Raw genomic sequence first — 23916 nt, 5'->3', positions numbered from 1 at the left:
TCCATTACCTAACATCGGAATGTACAGGTTATCAGCTTTAGAGAATGCAGAGATAAAGAAGCAGGTATAGGAGTTGCTCGATAAAGGGTTCATAAGACCAAGCACATCACCATGTGGATCTCTAATCGTGCTGGTGAGAAAGAAAGATGGTTTGTGGAGAATGTGCATTGATTATAGAGCACTGAATAAAATAACGATCGAGAATTGTTATCCTCTTCCTCGTATTGATGATCTATTAGATCAATTGAAAGAAGTAGTTTACTTTTCTAAGTTAGACTTGCGAAGTGGCTATCATCAGGTCAGAGTTACAGAACAAGATGCATGGAACACTGCTTTCAAGACAAAGCAAGGGCAGTATGAATGGCTGGTTATGCCTTTTGGCTTAACTAATGCTCCTGCTACGTTTATGAGAGTTATGAATGATGTACTCAGACTTTTTATCGATGATGTTGTAATTGTTTATTTAGATGACATTCTTGTTTTTAGTAAGACATGGGAAGACCATGTAAAGCAGACTTTAGATGTTTTAAAAAGAAAAAATCTCTATGTGAAGCTGTCAAAATGTGAATTTGGCAAGACATCTTTATATTATTTGGGTCATATTGTAGGGGGTGGTGAATTGAAGATAGATCCCTCTAAGGTTGAAGTCATTGTGAACTGGCCTAAACCCAAATCTGCTACAGAGGTTAGGAGTTTCCTAGGAGCAGCACAATACTAGAGAAAGTTTATTGCTAACTTTTCTTTGATTGCAGCTCCATTACATGCTTTAACAAGATTGAAATAAGTGTTTCAGTGGAGAGGCAAACAACAGAAAGCCTTCGACACCTTAAAAGAAAAAATTAATACAACACCAATACTAGCACTGCCAGATCTTCAACATCCATTTGAGATTGAAACAGATGCCAGTGACTATGCCATGGGAGCAGTGTTGATGCAACATAGTAAACCCATATGCTATCATTCTGAGATATTTACTATTGCAGTAGTTAATTATCCCACATATGATAAAAAATTGTATGCATTAGTGCAAAGTGTGAAAAAGTGGAAACATTACCTAATGGGGAAGGAAACAATCATACACATAGACCATCAACCACTTCAATATTTGCACTCACAAACTAAATTGCAGCAATCAAGACATTATAGGTGGATGGGTTTTCTACAGCAATTTCATCTTGTCATCAGATATAAGAAGGGCATACACAGTAAGGTTGCAGATATGTTATCAAGACCAATCATAAATGCAACTACTATACTTAAGCATAACTCAATAATGCATGAAAGTTACATTGAACAATATGCTCAAGATGTAGATTTTAAAGATGTATATGCAACTTTAAGTCATAGCAAACAAGTAGAAGAATTGGGACCAACTCTTATATCATTTGGGAAAATTATGCACTCTTCAAACTGAAAGAGTTAGCATAATCCAAGAAGCACATACTTCTCTCATATCAGGTCATTTTGGTGTAAGTAAAACAATTGCAAAGGTTATGTTATTGGCCAAGAATGCATGAAACAATTTCTAGATATATTAAAGGGTGTACTATGTGTGCTACAAGCAAGCCCAGTAATAGAAAATTAGGCTTGTACACTCCACTTCCAGTTCCTTCTCATTCTTGGGAAAGTGTTTCCATGGACTTTGTTGGGGGATTGCCAAAATCTAGAAAAGGTCATGATTATTTGTATGTTGTTGTGGATAGGTTCAGTGAAATGTGTATTTTGATATGTTGTAACAAGCAGGTTACAGCTGAACAAACAACAAAGTTGTTCTTTCAGAATGTATGGGTTCATTTTGGTTTATCCACTTCTATAGTATCTGATCGAGTTTCTTGATTTGTTGGGAAGTTTTGGTCAAGTTTATGGGAGTTGATGGACACCAGATTGAAGAAGAGCACAACATTTCATCCACAAACAGATGGTCAGACAGAGGTAGTCAATAGGACAGTGATCCAGTTGCTCAGAGGCTATTGCAGCAAGCATCCCAAGCTTTGGGATGAGCATTTGTGTCATGTGCAACATCCTTACAACCGTGCCAAGCACTCTTCTACTCAGAGATCTCCTTTTGAGACTTGTTTTGGTTTTATACCAAAGTCTCCTTTGGATTTTGTCTTTGGTAAAGACATAGCAGTTGATGGACACAGTGATGTGAACAAAGCAACCAAGTTCATTGAACAAATCCAAGAAATTCACCAGGTAGTGCAGGAACAGCTGGAGAGAAGTCAGCCCAAGTAGAAGGCAAGACATGACAAACATCGGGTTGAGCATAGTTTCCAAGTTGGTGAGCAAGTTTGACTATACATCAGCAAAGATAGAATGCAAGGTGAAGGTAAGAAGCTGAAACTAATAAGGTATGGACCTTTCAAGGTACTTGATAAAATTGGTGAAAATGCTTTTCCCCTTGATTTACCAGCTTATATGCAGATCTATTCAGTCATTAATGCAAAAAACTTGAGATTGTATGAACCATCAATGATTGAAGATCCTGAAGAGCGAAGTCAGTTGCCTTCTATTGAGGATCTGTTGCTTGAATATCTCAATGAGTTGTAGGAAGACACAATTCTGGACAAGAAGGTAAGAACTACGTGTCGAGGGAATGTTGAGTACCTGAGAATAGGGCTCAAAGGTTAAAATCTAAGCAAAGCACGATGGATAGAAGTTAAACAAGTGAGGGAGTTGTATCCTCACTTGATCGATGCCTAAAAACCAACTTTTGGTGGTCCAAAAGCTTTTCAGTAGGAAAGTGTAATCCAAAATGGATCTTAAAAATCTCTAAGTCTTCATATACTTAACTATCAGAAACACTATTGCAATGGAAAAACATTAAGAAATGGCGAAAAACAGAGGAAAGGGAAGGTTCAAACAGGATGCCCAGGAGTCGTCGGATTGGATTGATCAACGGTCCAGATCTAATCAGAATATCGCAATCGGGAGAAGTCGGCAGAATACATCGGAGACAACCCTATGGAAATCGCAATAGCGATTAGCACGATTTAAAGCGCGCAGATCAACGACTCAGATCAAATCGCAATATTGCATCGCTAAAACACAAGGGAAGACTTACCAAAAGCTCGAAGACCATGCGATATGTGATATGCGATTGCGATATATCGCATCGCAGCGATTCAAAGGAGCGGGGCCGATACAATATGCGACTTGTGATAAGCTGGACCCGACGGGGTTTATGGATGCGAAGTAATATATTTTGAGTTCCGGTAAAAAGGGTTTTTCTATGTATTTACGCATTTTCATTATAAAACTGAAATACAAAGGAAATGCGCCCAAAGCGATAAAACTGGACCCGAAAGGTTTATAAATGCAACGCTATATTATTTGAGTTCCGTGGAAAGCAGGATTTTGGGCGGGCCTAAGGCGGTAAGTGGTATTGGACGGGCTTCGCCCGATCCCATACACAGGTTGACATGTGGCTTGGCGCTGGAGAGAGAAAATCGCCTTTTTGGGCGGGTGATCTCCGTACGCATAAGCCGCCCGAAATGGATATCAACCGTTGGATCGGAGATCATGCAGATCAATGGTGGGCTTGTGATAGCGACCAAAGGTAGACCCGATAGGATTATAAGGTGGATTTAATATTATTTGAGGTCCGATAGAAAGCGTTTTGTCGGATTTTTTAGTTTTTTCTGTTTATTTCTCTGTGTAAACAAAGAATCGACTTTTTGGGAATTTCAACCTCACTAGTCGTCCTTTCCGTTTAAAAACAGGTGGCCACCATACTTGAAGGCATTTTACAATGATTGTTTAATGCTCAGAGGAGATTTGAATGGACAGAGGCCAGGAGCTAGAGAGCTCGAAAGGGGAGACGAACAGACAAGCGCCAATAGGCTTACAAGCCACTCAATGTCAGAGACAGGGCAGGCAGTTGCTGAGACAGAGAGAAAGCAGAAGATAGAGAGCGAGAGGGAGAGTCTATGTACTCTTGTAGACTTGAGGATTTCAAGTATATCCTTGTTGTTTTGTCATTGTTGTGTTGAAACTAGATTTGAGCTCACACTTCTAATAATCTGCTCTTGAAGACATAATAGAGAGGTTACCACTAAAAGCTGGACCAGGAGACGTAGCCAGGAAGTCTGGTGAACTCCTTGATTATTTGTTGTGTTGATATATGTGCCGATTATGTTTTTCTAACTGCTGATTGTCTATATTATTCGCAATCTTTTCGATCCGTTACACTAAGTAATATAGGCATTCCTGGACGAGTTTGTAATACCTTAATATTGTTTTAAGATCTCATTTTCAGATCAATGACAAGACAAGGAAAGGTAGCTAAAAGAAGGATGCGCTGGAGAGAGAAAATCGCCTTTTTGGGCGGGTGATCTCCGTACGCATAAGCCGCCCGAAATGGATATCAACCGTTGGATCGGAGATCATGCAGATCAATGGTGGGCTTGTGATAGCGACCAAACGCAGACCCGATAGGATTATAAGGCGGATTTAATATTATTTGAGGTCCGATAGAAAGTGTTTTGTCGGATTTTTTAGTTTTTTCTGTTTATTTCTCTGTGTAGACAAAGAATCGACTTTTTGGGAATTTCAACCTCACTAGTGGTCCTTTTCGTTTAAAAACAGGTGGCCACCATACTTGAAGGCATTTTACAATGATTGTTTAATGCTCAGAGGAGATTTGAATGGACAGAGGCCAGGAGCTAGAGCAGTGTTGCAGGAAGCGCCCCCCCCCCCCCCCCCCCCCGGATCCTAGGGCGGAATCGCGTCCCGTACGGAAGCGTTCCGGAAGCGCCAAAGGAAGCGCGATTCCAACTTTTCCGAAGCGCGATTCCTAATTTTTTATGCGCTCCCTGGTTTTTGAGAAGCGTGGGCCCCGAAGCGCGCTTCGGAGGGCGCTTCGGGCCTCCGGAAGCACCACGCTTCGGGCCCGGAAGCGTACGCTTCACGAGCGCTTCCGAAAAAACCGCGCGGGCCAAGGAAAAAAACTTCATTTTTTTTAATTTTTTTTTAAAGTTAACTTAACTTAGCAATGAGGGGGTGGGTTAGGGTGAGTTTAGGGTGAGGAATGAAAAGCATAAAGCTCCCATTCATTCCTCATTTTCTCACTTTGAGTTTATGAGAGTTGGAGAAGAGAAGAGAGGAGAGGAGAAGAGAAGAGAGGAAAGGAGAGGAGAAGAGAGGAGAGCTTGGAGGAGTGAAGAAGGAGGAGCTAGGAGAAGGAGGAGGAGCTTGGAGGACTTCATCTACAAGAGCTAAAGAGGTAAGTTCAAACCCCAAACTCCCTTGTTTTTTTGAAAAAAAAATTGTATTTTTCTCCTCCCTCTCCTACTCTTTCCCATTGTTTCTACTTGCTCCTTTATTTACAGGTTGTCCACCACCTATATCCATATTCCAAGATGGTGTTCTTTTGGCTTCTATGTATCATTCCACTCTTGGTTTTAATGATGGCAAGGGTGAGGAATAGAAGGGAAGAGGAAGGGGATGAACTTGGTCCTAATAGTAGTGACCCAATGTATGATGAGGAGGAAGGGTTTGAAGAGGAAGGGGATGAACTTGAAGGGGACACTGAAGCACAAGATGGGAAAGGTACATCAACACCCTTGTGGAACTATGTGACCAAACTTGATGGGGGAAAGGGTGGTGGATCTTACAAATTTGTGTGCCCTCATGGTTGTCATGGAGGAAAACCATATTGTGGTTCATATACCCGTCTGAGGAGGCATCTTTGTGGGGTGCTGGACAGTGATGAAAAAAAGGGTTCTGTGGGGGTACAAATTTGCCCAAACATTTCAACTGAAGAAAGAAGAAAATACATCCAAATAGAGATGGCTGCACAACAAAAAAACAAGAAACAAAAAACTCATTCTGAATCAAGTGCAACCTCTAAATTTGGTAGTTGCCCATCTCCTCATGGTACTTCTGCAACCTCTGGAGGTAGAAGAACAATAGGGGATTTCCTTAATGTTGCTGGGAGGGATGATGTGGATGGAAAGATAGTCCGTTTTCTTTGTGCTTGCGGTGTACCATTCAATGTGCTTCGCTCTCCCTATTGGCATGACATGGTAAAGGCCATCAATGAAGCCCCAAAAGGATACAAGGCCCCCAACTATGAGAAAGCTAGAACAGTGTTATTAGAAAGAGAAAAAGCTAAGGTTCAAAGAGCTTTGACACGTTTTACACATGAGTGGGTGGATTCTGGGGTATCCATTGTATCAGATGGGTGGACAAATATTAGAAACCAACATTTGATAAATGTTCTTGGTGTTTCTTCTAGTGGTGCAGTATTTATTGCATGTCATGACTCCTCCTCCATCAGTGCAACTGCACAAAACATTGCAGATCTCCTATTGAAATCAATCAAAGATGTTGGTCCGAATAATGTGGTTCAAGTGATCACAGATAATGCAGCAAATTGTAAGGCAGCAGGAAAAATTATTGAGCGTACTCATCCACACATCTTTTGGTCTGGGTGCCTGGTTCACACATTGAACCTTTTGATGCATGATATTGTGAAACACAAAGATTGTGGGTGGATTGCTGAGGTTTACAGGAAAGGGAAGCAGCTCATTAAATTCATCACAGGGCATACAAGGGTAAACTACTTCTATGGCACTTACTCCAAGTTGCAATTGCTTAAAATTGCAAAGACAAGATTTGCTAGTTATTACCTCACCTTTAGGCGGCTAGTGAGGGTGAGACAAGCTTTAACTAATCTGGTGTGTGCTGAAACATGGGATGAAATTAACACTGACACAGATGGTGCTAATGCAGTCAAGGACACTGTTCTTGACAGTTACTTTTGGTCACAGGTTAAATATGTTTTGCAATTCACCAAACCAATTTATTACATGATCAAGTTTGCAGATTCAGATCGACCAGTAATTGGGGAGGTGTATGAGCAAATGGATAGCATGTTGGGGCAGATTAAAGACATTGTTGAGCCTAGAGATGCCACCTTGTACAATTATATTCGTGTAGAGGTGCAAAAACCGATGGGAAATGCTAAATATTCCATTGCATGCATTAGCATATGTTTTGACACCTAAATACTATCATCCATCATGGCTTTCAACACCAGCACCTGGGGGGGGAAGCAGGAAAAAACCACACCAAGATAGAGAGGTTCACGAAAAATATATGGCTGCATTGAGTAAATTAATCCCTGATGAGGAGGAGGCTGCATTGGTACGGAGACAGGTGAGCAACTATACGCTCAACACTGGTCCATTTGGGAGCATGCATGCAATTCAAGATCGAGAGACTTTTTCTGCTCTTGAGTGGTGGAACATGCATGGAGGGGGTACTCCACTTCTACAGAGTTTGGCATTGCGGGTGCTATCACAGGTGGTAAACACTTCTTCTGCAGAGAGGTGTTGGAGCTCTTATTCTTTCATCCACAGTGTTAAAAGGAACAGGTTGAATTTAGACCGGGCAGAGAGCTTGGTTTATGTTCATTACAACTTGCGATTGTTGTCCCATTACTGTGAAGATGCAAAGTCTAATAAAGACTTGTTGATTTGGGACAAGAATCCAGAGGAGCCCAATTTGGAGGATGGAGTGTTGCGACTAGAGCAATTAGAGGATGCTCTTATCCAGGTATGTCCATTGTGGTATGAATTTTCCAATTTTCCCTTATAAAGCATTTCTCTAATTTATGTTTTTAATTTTTTTGTTAACTAGTGTTTTTTTTTTTTTGCATGAATTTTTTGAGCGATTCTAGGATGATGATGACCGTGTTGATATGCCACCACCCCCACCCCCATCTGGTCCCTTGGTTCCTAGGTTCCATGGTTCAACACCAACAGCAGGGGGTTCTTCTTCATCAGTTTCAGTGCCACGACTTACACAGGGACCATCTTCTTCATTGCCACCATGTGGAGGCCCGCCATCACGTTCTATTCGTGGTGGAAGGAGGAGAGATTAGTAGATATATTCACAATCTACTACTTTTTGTCATAGATTACTCATTAGACTTGTAGACTTGTGAATTTGAATTTTGAACCTTTTTGGCTTGGCGGTGACCAAGTGACATATTTTGTAAACATTATTATTTGAATTTTGGACATGACAAATGTTGACAGTTGCTCACTTGCTAGATAAATCATAATATGCTCTATGTTTTATGTTTTATAATATGCTTAAATGTTTTATGTTTTATAATATGCTTAAAAATTTGATGTATGTTTGTAATAGCTAGAATATAGATGATTGTTGTACATACTAGTAACTACAATGGAATCATGGATGCCATATCTATCTTGATTTATGCAAAAATATGCATGTTTTCATGTCTTCTACAATTAATTTGGTATTTGGGATGTTTGTTTTGAGTATAAATGCAAAAAAATATAAAAATATATATATATATAGCAGACGCTTCCGCGGACGCTTCGCTTCCTAGATTTTTGGAAAATGACGCTTCCGCGCTCCCGCTTCCGCTTCCGCTTCGCTCCCGCTTCGTGCAACATTGAGCTAGAGAGCCCGAAAGGGGAGACGAACAGACAAGCGCCAATAGGCTTACAAGCCACTCAATGTCAGAGACAGGGCAGGCAGTTGCTGAGACAGAGAGAAAGTAGAAGATAGAGAGCGAGAGGGAGAGTCTATGTACTCTTGTAGACTTGAGGATTTCAAGTATATCCTTGTTGTGTTGAAACTAGATTTGAGCTCACACTTCTAATAATCTGCTCTTGAAGACATAATAGAGAGGTTACCACTAAAAGCTGGACCAGGAGACGTAGCCAGGAAGTCTGGTGAACTCCTTGATTATTTGTTGTGTTGATATATGTGCCGGTTATGTTTTTCTAACTGTTGATTGTCTATATTATTCGCAATCTTTTCGATCCGTTACACTAAGTAATATAGGCATTCCTGGACGAGTTTGTAATACCTTAATATTGTTTTAAGATCTCATTTTCAAATCAATGACAAGACAAGGAAAGGTAGCTAAAAGAAGGATGCTCAAAGGCCGAAGCGCTAGAAGGACTATCAAAAGTAGTACAATAAAGATAAAAAAATTGACATCGTACCATCAAGAAGACATTCACAAGGACCAAGTATAAGTAAAGAAGACCTCAAAACCCTAGCTTATCAAAAGAAGGGTTTCTCACTTGAAGCATTGTTGGGAAGCTCACACATCATCATCAAAGAAGATCTCAAGGACCCTATCTAGAAGGACTACACTTTGAAGTAGTGATGATAATATCGGCGAGATATCGCCGATAATCAAAAATATCGTGATATTTTTGGCGAGCTGAAATATTGCGATATTTGGCCCCAAAAATATCGCGATATTTCTTAGATATCGCCGATATCTTGGCAAAATATCGTGAAACGATAGAAAATATCGTTGGGTAGGTTATGCCGCGGCTAGAAAAAGGGAAAATCGTCTTTTTTTTCTTCATTTTTGTTTCTGAGTGTTGGAGAAGGAAGGGGAAGAGTTTTGTGGTGGTTGTCAAGGAGGGATTGAGAATCAAACAACGATTATCACCACCAAGTAAGATTTTTTTGTGGATCAAAGATTGAAGAATAATGAGACAAACTTCATTTCTTCCATTAATAGGTATGTTCTTAAAAACCCCTATGTTAATGATTTTTTCATAGATTTAGGGTTATGCTTGCTTGCCTCTTTGCCTACCAACATTTTGTTTCTTTGTTTTTTTTCCGTTTGCTATGATTTTCATGCCCGTGAGCCAATGCAAGGGTTTTTTTTCCATATTTGGACAACAAGCTTCATTTGTTTTTCAACTTTCTTATGCACCCTCTTAGTGCCATTTTTCATTCACATTGCAAAATACAAATAATGTAGTAATTTTTTTAAAATGAGGTGGCTATTACTTATTTTTTGTGTTGGGGGGTTTAATGCAATTTTTGTTTTCTTTTTGTGCCTTAGGTTTGAATTAGTTAACTACAAATGTCAAATATGCCAAAAGCCTTGGACCCATTTTGGGAGTATGGGGAGCGTGTTGGTGGGGCAAATCGGGCTTATATATCATGCAAATTGTGTGGGACCAAGATGTCGGGAGGGGTTATGCGATTGAAATACCATCTGGCTAGACTCCTTGCACATGATACAAATTTAATGCCTTGTATGTTTTCTAGTGCGGAGGTTATACAAAAAGCTCTTGAAGCAATCGCTGAACAAGACAGAAAGATAATTGCTAGTTTTATTTGTTTTGCTACATATAAGTTTATAACTCATGATGATGAAATACTTTTATATATGTAATGTTATTTTGTTTGAGTTCTTGATTGGACAATTATCAGGGATTAGCAGGATTTGTGATGTTATTTTGTTTGAGTCCTTGATTGGACAATTATCAGGGATCAACAGGATTTGGTATCGCCTTTGAAATTTGATGTATCATTTCTATTTGACATCATATATATCAGTGCTTTCTTCATATTTATTTGTCAAATGTGTTTAGTTCATGTTGTTATTGCTTTATATGTTTAAAAATCTGAAGAAAAAAATGAATATATTATGCATTTTTTAATGCTTGCTGATATTTGCCGATATTTTCGCCAATATTTTGTCGATACCGATATTATCAACACTGCTTTGAAGCATCTCAAGGTCTCTACATTCAAAGAAATCAAGAAGAGGCATTGTCATCATTGTCAAGGAATCAAGGTGATCTCCCTCTGTTTGAAGGATCACTTTTGAAGGAAGACATCTTCATCAAGAAGACATATTTTATCATTATCATCATCATTAAAATCAAGAAGGCAACAAGTTGAAGATATTGTCATCAAGGAGTATCTTCACAAGTAAGTATCTTTATGTCCACATCTGAATCTATCAAAATGACTTCATTTTGCAAGGAAAGCAACAAATTGGTTGGGTCAACAAACTTTCTTGCATGGAAGAAGAGGTCATATTTGATCCTCATAGAAAACGAAGTCATTGATCATGTTTAGGGTTCAATCGCTAAACCTCCAACAGAAGAAACTCAAGCTCTTGCAAAGTATATGAAAGGGAAGTAAGGGCTCAAAGGATCCTGATAGAATCCATCAAAGATCCCCTCATACCCTATGTATACAAGTTGGAGACATCAAAAGAAATATACAATAAACTAGTAGAATTATTCTCTGTAAGTACTGTTGGAGAAGTGATATCATTAAGACAAGATCCCTACAAGATGAAAATATCCAAGGAAGAAGGAATGGCCTCATATTTTATGAGGGTGTCAGAAATAAGGGACCAACTACAAGAGTCGGGAGAAATAATGTCCAACAAAGAAATAACCACCATGGTACTCAATGCACTTCTAGAGGAATGGGGCAACTTTACATCAAGCATCTATGGAAAGAAGGAAACTACCCCTTTTAATGAACTATGGTCATTATGTAAGATCGAAGAAACTCGATTAAATGCAAAAAGTGATGTAGGATCAAATGAGCAAGTTCAAACATTTGCTTCCATGGCTAGGAAGAAAGGAAAATTTGGTCCTCGGAAAAAGAACAAAAGAATATGTCAAAGATTCAATGCTATGGTTGTCATGAATATGGGCGCTTCAAGGGATATTTCCCTAAACTCAAGAAGGACAATAACAAAAGAGTAAGTGAAGAGGCCCTTATCACTGAAAATGTGGAAGAAGTTGAAAAGAAGTCAAAGAAAGAGGAAGTAAAAGATCTCTACTATGATTGAGATAATCTCTTCCACCTAGTTTTCAGTTTTTTGTAAAGTATAGTTGTCATGGTAGGAAACATTGGAAGCATGATAGGATGCATCATTTTAGGAGATGGCATCATAGTAGCATATCGTTGAAACAAGAGCTGATGATATCATTAGAAAAGCTTGAAAGAATAGTTGAAGTAGAAGCCTACATGAATGTAGCAATCATCATATAAAGGAAGTAGCTTTTGGTAACCTCATTGCAAGCATGTGTAGTGCATATGGTTGAAAGAAACTCATCTAGCATGATAGAAGGAATTCATCATACATCATCATGAGAAAGGATCTTCTACTAGATGAGGATAATCTAGATTGTCTGTTGGAATCTTCATTCACCTCTCTTGAAGGAAGCAAGTGTGTCTCGTGAGAATTCCACCTTGTAGGGGATTCATTGTTTTGGAGGATGATTGTATGATGACAAGGTAATACAACATGACAAGATGGTTGAAGTACTCTCAATCAAAGGAAGTTATTGAAGGGAACCTAGACGACCAAAAGAAGGAAAGAGGTATGTATGCATGTATTTAATTGAGTCATGTCATCATATGGTTGCATGGGTAAATGCTCTATCTCATGAGCATGATCAAAGAAAAAGGATCTCCTCCTTTGGAAAAATGCATAAATGCATGGCTCACATATTGAAAAGATGAAATCAATATAATATGTCCTCATATGGAATGTGAGGTGGTTGACAAAAATGAAGGAACTATGGATGGAAGTTCCTTGGGAGAAATATGTGAAGAAAGAAAGGAGATCGTGAAAGATGAAATTGTGGTCACATAGAAAAAGAAATCAACATCCAATAACTAGAAGAATTGGCCATGACATCTCCATAGAGAGGCATGAAGACCCTAATAAGGTCTGTAAACAAAGACCTTTGACATTGAATATCTTAGAGATGTGTTAATATCATAGTTTTAAAACTCCGACTCCGACTCTGACTCGGCCGAGGATCGACTCCTACTCCGACTCCGAAATGGTAATGACTCGGCCGACTTGATTTCAATGACTCAGTTGTTGTAAAAAATACGTTAATTTTTTTTTTTTTTTATAAAAAAACATAATTTTAAAAATTTTAAACATAATTTTAAAGATTTTCATTCATGTTTCCAAACACACAGCATTATAATATAGATGGAAGACAACATATGATCAAAGTAGGCTCATGAACCAATCCATTATATCAAAATGGTACCCAATGGCAATACATAGTCAACTGTCATACATGATCAAAGACTCAAAACAAAAAACACATAACCAAGGAGGCTAGAAATGGCCTCTACAACAAAAGTAAACTGTGACCAAACTCCAGTACTAGTACTACAGCTACTGGCTAGTAGCTACTGCCAGAGGAGCCAAGATCATGTCGATCAATCTCTGGATCATCATCAGAGTTAGACAGGGGGCCCCATGGCTCCTCATCATCATCATCATCTCCAACTGCAGCTGTAGAAGTGGTACCACTAGCAGGCTGTGCAACTGCAGCAGATGCAAGCTGAGATAGAGTAGATATGTGGCTGTACTTCTGTCGTGGCTGAGCAGAGGAAGCACCTACAGCTAGAGCCCTTGCTGGCTGTGAGACTGAGGTTGGTGGATTGGGATCTACATTCAACTGAACAACGTGTTCAAGTTCAACTGATGTCTCGATATCTAAATCTAAATCAAGATCCTCATCAAGATCAAACTCTGTTGGACGACTCTCCACTACCCAATCTGATGTTGGATCAATGTCTTCCAACACAATGGGATCTGAATCAGGTCTTTTGTTTAGCAAATGGTTTCGTCTGAGCCGGAGGTTGTATTGGACATAAACTAGATCATTTAACCGTTTTTGATCCAAACGGTTTCTCTTCTTTGTGTTACTTGGGAGCAGGAGCGAAAACGGGAGCGGGAGCGACATTTTTAGAAGCTCCTGGTTTGGGAGCGAATCCCAGAGGAGTTCGACAACCAATGTCACTAACATCAAGGTACATAGAGGGATTGGTGCTCTTGATTAAATACGAGTTCCATACCCTAATACATGACAAAATTCAATGGAAACATTGCAATCCTCCAATCCTGAAAAACTAATAAGTTTGCTGGATTTTGAATGAAATCTAAAATTCTACTTTCTCCATATGAAATCCAATGAGGCCAAAACCACTCTCAAACATCCTGAGTCATTTCATGGTAATGTTAAAAATTTAAGTAAAAGGATGAAAATGAAGATTAAGGAGAATGTCACTTTTACCATGAAATTTGAATAGCATATCAATAGTAGAGAGCATTTGAGTGTGTTAAATAAGGTTTGGGAGGGGGAAATGGACCCCAAATAACATTTAGCTAATTCATAAAACACCTTGAAGTCCAAACCAATCAGCAAACCCCTTAAAATTTCAATAAAATAATGTTAAATCGTTGTTTTAGTGGATTACGGGCCACAGTTTGTGACTCGGCCGAGTCAGTACGGGAAACGGCCGAGTTGGCTGAGTCAGCCATGACTCGGCCGAGTCATGGCTGACTCGGCCAACCGAGCCGTTTTTGTACCGAGTCACTCCGAAGGGCAATGGAACGGACCAACTCGGTCGTTTCCGTTTCGAAACAGTCGTTTTTTAAAACTATGGTTAATATGTATGCAAGATGTTGATGTTGTTACAATTTGATGTCGTGATGAAGGACCATCACAAAAGGTAATTTTGATTTGATGTGCAGTTTTTATTTTTGAACAATATCTAGATGGGCTAATATAGGGATACCGAAGGAGAGTTGTGAATGTCACCTACAACTAGTACTCATGTGGAGGGATGGAAGATCCTAAAGGAAACATGATGTGGAAAAGGTAGTTGTATGAAATAAAGCTAGATATGGACTAGTAGATCACTTTTCGATGTAAGAAAGGATGACATGACTGATGTGGTTCGTGAATGAAAGTGATGGATGGTCAATGCCCTACAAAGAAGTCCCAAGAGTTGAAGGAACCATAATGATAAAGATAAAATTCATGACATCAAAAGGAGGAGCTCTTCTAGCAGCTAATAGTGCCATGATCTCCACCAAAGAACTGTTGTTGGAACACAAGACCCTGATTAAGAGGGAGCTTGAAAGCAAGTCCCTGGTTAAAAGAGAACTTGGACAAGTTTCGGGATGGGAGGAACTTGGGTACATTCGTTTTGTAGGAATGGGTACATTTCTTTATAGGAATGGGTACATTTTCCCTAGTTGAGAGGGAGAGATAGACACATCATTCTTGTTTTCACTTTGGGAAGAAAGGATGGAGGATTGGGTAAGCATCTGGCATTCAATACTCTTTGAAGATGAGGTAGGGCATCCAAGATAAGAGTAGTCGTAGAGGACCGATATTCTTTGAGGACTGAGAATCCAAGATAAGAATAGTCTTGGAAGAACATACTCTGTGAACACCCGATTGGGGTATGTACCTTGAGATACAATGATGATGATGTCTATAAGTCATTGTTTTCGCCAGCATTATGCTCTGATCTTGTGGAGAGATAGAGTTATTAGGCAAGGCCTCGTTATGTGACAATGCTAGATGATATGATGCTTACCAGTCTGACTCTTCTTATAAGAATTCTTCAGATTGAGAATGTCCAAGTACCTTGTATGGATTATTTATACCTCCCTAATTAAGAGGGAGTGTTGAAATATGTAACTAGGTTCGGTCTTCATAATGACGTGTAATCATGATTTTATGTATTTAATAAAAAGAGAAAAACAAATTTATTATTGTTATTCTTGAGGCATGGGTTTCATGCTCAAGGGAAATTTATTTTTAGGTTAAGCACCCATTGAGTGTTTATAGGGTTTGTCATTGAGTCTACAAGTCAATTGAGTCATTGTCATGTATGAAAGACCCTTTTGGGCATGTTACATATTGTAAAGAAAATTTATTTGAGTCAAAAGACCCGCCAAGACCTCGTCATGGCACAAAGATCAAGTCGGCCTACATGAGGGGACAAGTTGGCCTAAGGATAACAATTCATACCCCTCAAAAGCCTATATATAAGAAGAAACTCAACCTCAATTGTAGACGCACTCAAGCAAGTTCGATCTCCCAAGATAGACGCTGGAAGTGGGACGAAAAAGAAGAAGAGCAAGATCGAAAGTTTTGGGCCTCTCTCTCTCTCTCTCTTGTGTTAGGGTTTCTACAATTTCTGGGCAAGTTGAAATTTTGAAGATGCTAGGTCGAAATTTTGAAGCTGCAAGGTCGAAGTTGTGAAGTTGCTTCTAGGTCAAAGTTGTGAAGTTGCAAGGTCAAAGATGTGAAGTTGCTTCTAGGTTGAAGCTATGAAGTTGCTTCTAAGTCGAAGTTGTGAAGCCGCAAGGATGAAGTTTTGAAGCTGCATCAAGGTCAAAGCTATGAATCTACTAGGTCAAAGTTGTAGAAATTGTTGCTGAGGGTCGAAGTTGCAGAAGAAGTTGTTGGAAGGTCAAAGTTTGTTGTTGGAAGCTGTGCAAATCAAGAAGGAAGGTTGACTTGGTCTTGGAGGGTCTTGGTCAAGGGTCATAGGTCTTGAAATTCATCAATTGAAGATTCTATAAGAAGAGAAGAATTCTTGTGGGTTTTCCTCTCAAGTGGAGAGGTTTTGGCCTTGGTTGATCCCTTATATCTTGTCCTTTTTGTCTCATTGTTCTTTATGGTTTGGCAATTGTTTGATGAAAAGAACACAATAATAATTAAGGTGAAAAAGAATCTAATCAAGATAAGCAAAAATACATCACAAGTAGTTATCAAAGAGAAATAACATAATCTAGCTGCCCCTAGATTTCTGAACATGCCTAAGAGTCATTGCATTGTCCACTATTTGTCATTTGGAGGTTAAGATACAAACATGTCTTTGCCATTGAGGTCAATTAGTTTCAATCTTTTTATTGGGTTTGGTGGGAGGTGTGTATGCAACTTCTTGCTAAGGGATATCTTCTAATCCAAGATGCTAAGACAAATATTTCAGCCTACCTTGATTTTATTTTAGCACTAGTAATGCTGAGAAAGAAGATATGTTTCATCTTGTATATACTTGTATGCTTTTGTCTTTTCATCTCTCTCTCTCTCTATATATGTGTGTGCGCGTGTAAATGTGTGTGTATTATACAAAGAAGCAATCAAGGATTTTGATAGTTAGGGACCTTCTAAAAATCTTAGGACTCAGCAGTAAGCCTTTGAGTACAAGGATTGTTTTGTTCTTAATATTGATAAGACGCCTAATTCCAAAATGACTGTCACATAAGAGGAGGCTCTAGGGTACATGAACCTAGGTGCCTTAGTTCACTCATGTTCATATTTATTGTTTGTCCTTTTGTCTAGATAGTCTACACTAGCTTGGGAGTGAGAGTGAGAGTGGGAGCGTTAGGATCACAATTTCCCAAATAGCCTTAGAGGTAGAGCATCTTGGGATTGTTTTATGTGTGTGTGTGTGCGTTTTTAAAGGAAAAAAAATAGGCAAAATGCTAATTTAGTTGCATAATATATAAGAACATGCACATTATGCTACTTGTATATGAATATTACATTATTATGAAGCTAGAAGTGCCATCCATTATACATTAATGATAAATCATTCAAGCATCAACCATCTAGAAATTACAAACAAACATACAAATTTCTAAGCCATAAAATAATAGACCATTAACTTATGGAATACAATAGGTTATGTAGCAACTATCAACCAATGTTATCAGAACCGAACTGGTGGTCGAACCAGAAAACCCTCTAAACTGGGAATTGTTAAAAAAATTGGACCCAAAAATTGATCTATCAAAAATACATAAATTTTCAAATTTGAAAGAAAAACAAATATATTCATGTGCATATTAGAATAATGCTATTTTAGTGTTTAATGCTCATTCGGATAAGATCGTCTGTGATCTTATTAGCAGTTTCTTAGAAGAAACTTCTTGTTTCTATTTCTTAGTAGAAACTTGTTGTTTCTATTTCTGTAAATACATTTGTATTATTTATTGAGCTTCATTGCTCATTGTAAATTAATTCAATTCATTCATTGATTATGGTATCAGAGTTAGGATATTTTTTCGAAATAATTTTTCGTTGTGTGAAAAATGTTGTGTTTCATTTCGAAATTGCTCTCTAGGGGTTTGAATTTGTTGCATCATTGCAGATGCCATTGTTTCATTTGAGTGTCTGTTTTCACGCTGTTTGACGTTGTTCGAACTTGAATTTTTTTTTTTGAATCAATAACCGGAGAATCCACAGTATTAACATTTTTATACCAACGTTTCAAATCCCAAATGGGATCCATCATCAGGATATTTAGAATGATGATAGAAGAAGAGCAATTTTTGAGAATAAATAATAATGAGGAAAAAAATTTTAGGGAACCTCATACTGTCGGCTTGGAATAATAATCTGATTTTTATTAATTTCTAATTTTTAATTTAAAATTTTTACTTTTTATTTATATAAATTACTTATAATTTAATAAGTTTATATAGAAGGGCTAATAAATTAATACAAAACCTAAAGATGAAATTAGGGAAAAGAAAAAATAAGACAAATATAATAATTTCCATATAAATTAAATCAATATATTAAACTACTTTATATTAACAATTATAAATAATGAATATCTATAATTGGTTAATATAATAATTAGTATATTAATTAATCGTTATATCGAAATTATTATATCAAAGCATTAAAATGCCAATTCTTATAATAAGAGGTTAATTAAAAATATATGGGAAACCTATGCTAATTTCTATATAAATAAAACTAATATATTAAACCAAATTATATTAATAATTATAAATAATTGATATTTATAATTAATTAATATAATAATTAATATATCAATTCATAGTTATATAGAAATGAATAAATAATAGAATTTTATGCTCACTTTTTAACCTAAGAGAAAAATAAGACTAATATAATAATTTCTATGTAAATTAAATTAATATATTAAACTACTTTATATTAACAATTATAAATAATAAATATTTATAATTGGTTAATATAATAATTAATATATTAATTATTTTTATTTTATTTTTTGAGAAGAATCTTCGGCGAAAATCACATAGAGATATTTTGTCCATGCGTTTCGAACCAACAGTGTGGTTCATCGTCAGCACAATGTTCTATGCTAAGAGCAATTTCACTTTTCTCACAGCAATCATACAAGTAGATAAGCAAAATGCAGATAGAACATATAAGCAGATCTTACAGAAGACAAATCCTAAACAAGAAAAATGTATGTGTTCGTTTCGGCGGTCAACAGGATGCTTCAACCAGCAAAGTCTCCTTTGGTCAGCCAGCCCAGCATGTGTCACAACAACCCTCCAACCAGAAGATGAGTCAACCCAAGTCAGTTCTACAAAAGTCAACGCTGTCTTGAAAAGTCAACGCAGGGGCAGCAAGCTAAAAGTCAACGCAGCAGCAAAACGGTCAACCCTTTGACCTCGATTTTTGTGCCAGGTAGTAGGCCTTCAAAAATCGAACCTCCCACAAGTTTTCAGCTTATTTGGACCAAGCGTTGACCAAAGTCAACGCTGGTCAAACTTCTGCGAAACCCTAGCAGCAGAAACCCTAGCAGCAGAAAAATCCTCTTCGTCCTTCCCACGTGTGGCTGAAATTCGTCCTCCAGGTAGCTCGTACTTTTAGGATGAGAGAGGAAGATGTGAGTTTTTGTTGTGTGTCAAATTCTCTCCAACTTTTCCTGTATATATATCCATCAATGAGGGTGTGTGACACATCTGTTGGGCATGTGAGCCTACATTACAAAACTGGCTGACCTTGCACATATAATTTATTAAGAATAATAAATTCAAAATATAAGTTCTGCTCATCGGATTAAGATTATTTTTATATGGATTTTACACCTCTTAGAAAGAGGAATCCAACAAAAATATTAGCCATTTAATCTGAGCATCAGAACATGGAGTTTGGACCTAGTTGTCCAAATTTAACACTCCCTCTCAACTAGGGAGAACTCCATCTATTAGTGCAATTAACATCGTGAGTCATCCCGCCGAAACTTGCTTTGCTGGCTTCTTTATTTCAGAACAGAAGTGGGTCAGTCACAAAGACATCATTCCCCGACTGACATAATCAGTCCAGAGGTCCCAGACCTCACAAATCTTGATCCCAGATCAAGTGGTTGGACCATGCCATCCTAGATAGAGAGTACGGCAATCTCTGATGCGTCCATCAGTCTTTGCTAATAGTCTCTAGCTTTTCCACACCTCATTGGCCAAATGAGAGGTACTTCCCATGAGCCCTGAACTCAATGGGTAGGATGCATACGGGGCATAGATTAAATGAGTGGCGAACCAGCTCAATAATCACAAGGGTGGGGCAGAAGCATTATGAGTGCTTATAGCTCCGAGAAGCTATCCCCAAAGCCCCCCAGAGCTCCCAGAGCTCATCGTCCAACAGGACCCACATCATAGGGTCTTTCCACGACACCAAGACTCTCACGGAAGGTTAGGAACTTGACCTTCCCCAGGGGCTTAGTGAGAATATCCGTGACCTGCTCATCAGTTCCTATATGATCGAGCCTTACGGCGCCTCGCTGTACCATATCCCGGATAAAGTGGTACCTGATATCAATATGCTTGGATCGGTCGTGGAACACAGGATTCTCAGTCATACGAATCCCACTCTGATTATCACAGAGTATTACAGTGGTATCTAGCACATGTTGGAACAGCTCACTAAAGAGCTTCCTCAACCAAACTGCTTCACAACAGGCCATACTAGCAGCAATGTATTCGGCCTCCGCGGTGCTCAAAGCCACCGACTTCTGCGTCCTGCTCATCCATGAGATCGAAGCAGAACCAAGATTGAAACAGCATCCAGATGTGCTCTTGCGATCCACCACACTGCCAGCCCAATCGGCATCAGTATATCCCCGGAGTATCACACTCCCGGCAGTGTATCTCAGCCCATGGTTTATCGTGCCCCGAAGATATCTCAAAAGATTCTTGGCACCAACCCAGTGAAAATGATGAGGCTCAACCATCTGTTGACTCAAAGTATTCACTGCAAAACATATGTCCGGACGGGTGTTCACTAAGAACATCAAAGCTCCTATGAGTTGACGATACTCAGTAGGATTGGCCAAGATAGGCCCTGCAGCGCTGCCACTCAACTTCTTAAAGTTGAGTTCCATTGGTGTCGACACGGACTTACAGTCCACCATCCCAAATCTTTCCAGAAGCTTCACAATATACTTTCCTTGAGAAAGGAAAATCTCTCCAGGTCTCTGCCAGACCTCCAGGCCTAGGAAATAGTGCATCAGTCCTAGGTCTTTCATCTCGAACTCAGCAGCAAGCTCCCTCTTACATTGATGAATGAGAGGGTCATCACCTGTCAGGAAGAGGTCGTCCACACTGTTGGTTCGAAACGCATGGACAAAATATCTCTATGTGATTTTCGCCGAAGATTCTTCTCAAAAAATATTAATTAATTGTTATATTGAAATTATTATATCAAAGCAACAAAATGCCAATACTTATAATAAGAGATTAATTAAATTTTTTTTTTTTTTTTAAATTAGGGAAACCTATGCCAATTTCTATATAAATAAAACTAATATATTAAACTAAATTATATTAACAATTATAAATAATTAATATTTATAATTAATTAATATAATAATTAATATATCAATTCATAGTTATATAGAAATCAAAATATTATAGAATTTTATGCTAACTTTTTAACCTTGATATTAATAAAAGGTACAGGCTAATAAAATAGAAAAGGAGAGGGATAACTTACCTGTTGAATGCTTCACCTGGGGATGTGTTGGCGTCTTTGGCGTTTTTGATTTCCCTGATCAAGGGAAGCCAGCTACCGCTAATCTCCATACCATTGTCTCTGTTTAGATTTTGAGGATGCTTGATAATTTCAAGTGCTTCTCTGATCTTTCGTCTCTGATGCTGCTCTTCCCTTGCGATAATGGATGCGCTTTCTAGGCAGATATGGTGTTTAGTCTTTGAGGAGTGCTCTGCCAAGGCTGAAGTACGAGATCTTCCATTTCTAATATCAGCGCCATGTTCCTTGAGCCTTGTCTGGAGGGAGCGACCTGTTTCACCTATGTAGCTTTTTCCACAGGAACAATCTATTTTATAGACTCCTTTAAGCTGATGCTTGTCAATATCATCTTTTACAGACTTCAAACCTTGCCTGATCGTACCAGGGGCTGAGAAATGAGTGATAATGTTTTTCTTTCTTAGGATTTTTGCGATTTTGTCTGTAACCCCATGGATATAAGGAAGAAAAACCTTACCATACTGAGGTTGGTCCTGAGCTTTGGGCTCATGAGATGACAACCTTCTTTCAGCTTTCTCTATGGCTTTTTTAATTTCTTGCTCTTTGTAGCCTATATTCTTAAAAGTTGAAACTAAATGCTTCTTTTCATCGATCAGATGCTCTGAGTCGGAAATTCGAAGGGCTCTAATGGCAAGAGTGTTTAGAACACCAAACTTCTGGGCTGGGTGGTGGTGGGAATCAGCATGGAGGTAACTTTCTGTGTGGGTTGACTTCCTGAAAACCTTATGGCCTAGCGAGCCATCCTCCTTCCTGATGATAGAAAAGGAATGCTCATGTTTTCTTCAAGCTCCATCGTAAATTTTATTTAAAAACTTTTCAAGTTCTGCTTTACCATGAGTCCATTTTATATTGGTATCGTCGACGAAACGTTTCCACCAAGCTGGTTTTAACGGATATGATTCCAAAGCCTTCTTTTCAAAATATTCCATGTATAGGTTGGCCACGATTGGCTGTATTTTTACTGTGTGGATTTTTTTTTGTGCGAGGAAGTCTGAAAATATTTTTTTTGCTGATACGAAGATTCGAGGACGGGTTCTGCTTAGGGTTTCATCATTACCCTGTCCATTTCTTCGTCGTATCCGGACTCAAGTCGTAATTTGAAAACCAGTCCCCGCTGGATTTATCAGCCGAGGAGATATTTGCACAAAATCAACCTCTTGTGACAGACATTGCGAAGACACGGAATTATCAAAGTGGAAAGTCCTTGAAGGTGTCGAGAGTCAGTCCTTTGACGAATTCTCGGTGCTCATCCGTGACGCTGTATTTTTCCATTGATCCGCTCACTTGGAGGCCTCGATCTTGATTTGATCGGCTTTCTTGGTGGCCTCGGCGATTTCCTAGCAGTCTCCATGGCGATTTCCTAGCAGTCTCCATGGCGATTTCCAGCGACAAATTGGCAGCCTCCTTCGCGATTTCCTTAGGCTTCTTGGCTGCTTTTTGTGCGTCACTGTGGCCAATGCAACTTCTCTCTCCAGCACATTTATTTTGACGTCATCAACTCCTGCAAGTTTAAACGTCCAAATCGCCATGCGAGTCCCCGCGTAAGTGTGTAGAATTTTTTTTAATAGCGAGCGATTGTGAAATCCGCGTTTATCTTTCACGTGGATTTTTTTTTTTTTGTTCGTGGATTCAAGGGATAGATTGGGCGTTGTTGTTCTGCGTTCCTAAAGTGGCTCAATTTATTGCTGTATTGGATGCTGACGCTCAGTTGCTCTCTCCTTTATCATGTGTCGGAATATGTTAATGGAAAAAGCGATCCAAACATTGTGGGTTCCATCCGCCCAGGTTCCAGTCGGGAATAAACAAGCTTTACCGCAGTTCACCCATTTGTTCTGAAAGAATTCTGACCGGATGTGACATTTCAACAGAGATCGGACTGAGGGTCTAGATCATGGCTGCGTGCCAGAGAATTATTCCCTCCATTGAAGTTTAGTTTTGCAGTGCATTAACTAGACAAAGTATGGAAATATCAACAAATTCCTATTGTACACATTGAGACAGGTGTAGTGGGCACGAGGAACAGACCAGCGTTCTATCAATATGGAGAAATTTTTTCGTGGCCAAGGTATTTTATTTTTTCATTTGTCGAAAAATTTTTCTGAGTACAGATTTGATGTGGGTTTTGTGATCTCTCCACTGGGTAGTCATCAGAATTTTCTGGGTGCATCGTTTTTCGTGCCTTGTTTTTTCAAGTCAGCCGACATCTACATTGAAAGTCGTGCCAGACTCCTTTGTTGTCTTCAGTGTCTTGGGAAACGTGCAGATGGCCTCGCTAACCAATCTGATGTTGGAAGGCAGTCAGCGCTTTAATGGCACCAATTATAACATCTGGAAACAGAGAATGGCACCAATTATAACTTCTTGGTTAGTTGTCCCAAGGGGACTATGTTTATCAAATCTATTGATGCAACTCATCAAATCAAAGATGCAAGAACTTTATGTGATTTGCTGGATGTGTTTATTTTGGAGGTGGGTGCAGAAAATG

General features: G+C 38.7%; 1 protein-coding gene across 1 annotated transcript in view; it reads left to right on the top strand.

Annotated features, from left to right (window-relative positions):
• The window catches only part of LOC149138970 (Vacuolar sorting protein 39), a 286222-nt gene that overhangs the window by 242211 nt on the left and 20095 nt on the right, over positions 1-23916 (top strand). The window lies entirely within an intron of this gene.

This window comes from Pinus tabuliformis, chromosome X (assembly GCF_031772625.1).
Source record: "Pinus tabuliformis cultivar Carrire ecotype Pingquan chromosome X, CPIR1, whole genome shotgun sequence".
In the NCBI taxonomy this organism is placed as follows: Eukaryota; Viridiplantae; Streptophyta; class Pinopsida; order Pinales; family Pinaceae; genus Pinus; species Pinus tabuliformis.
This window is presented reverse-complemented; position numbering and strand designations above follow the sequence as displayed.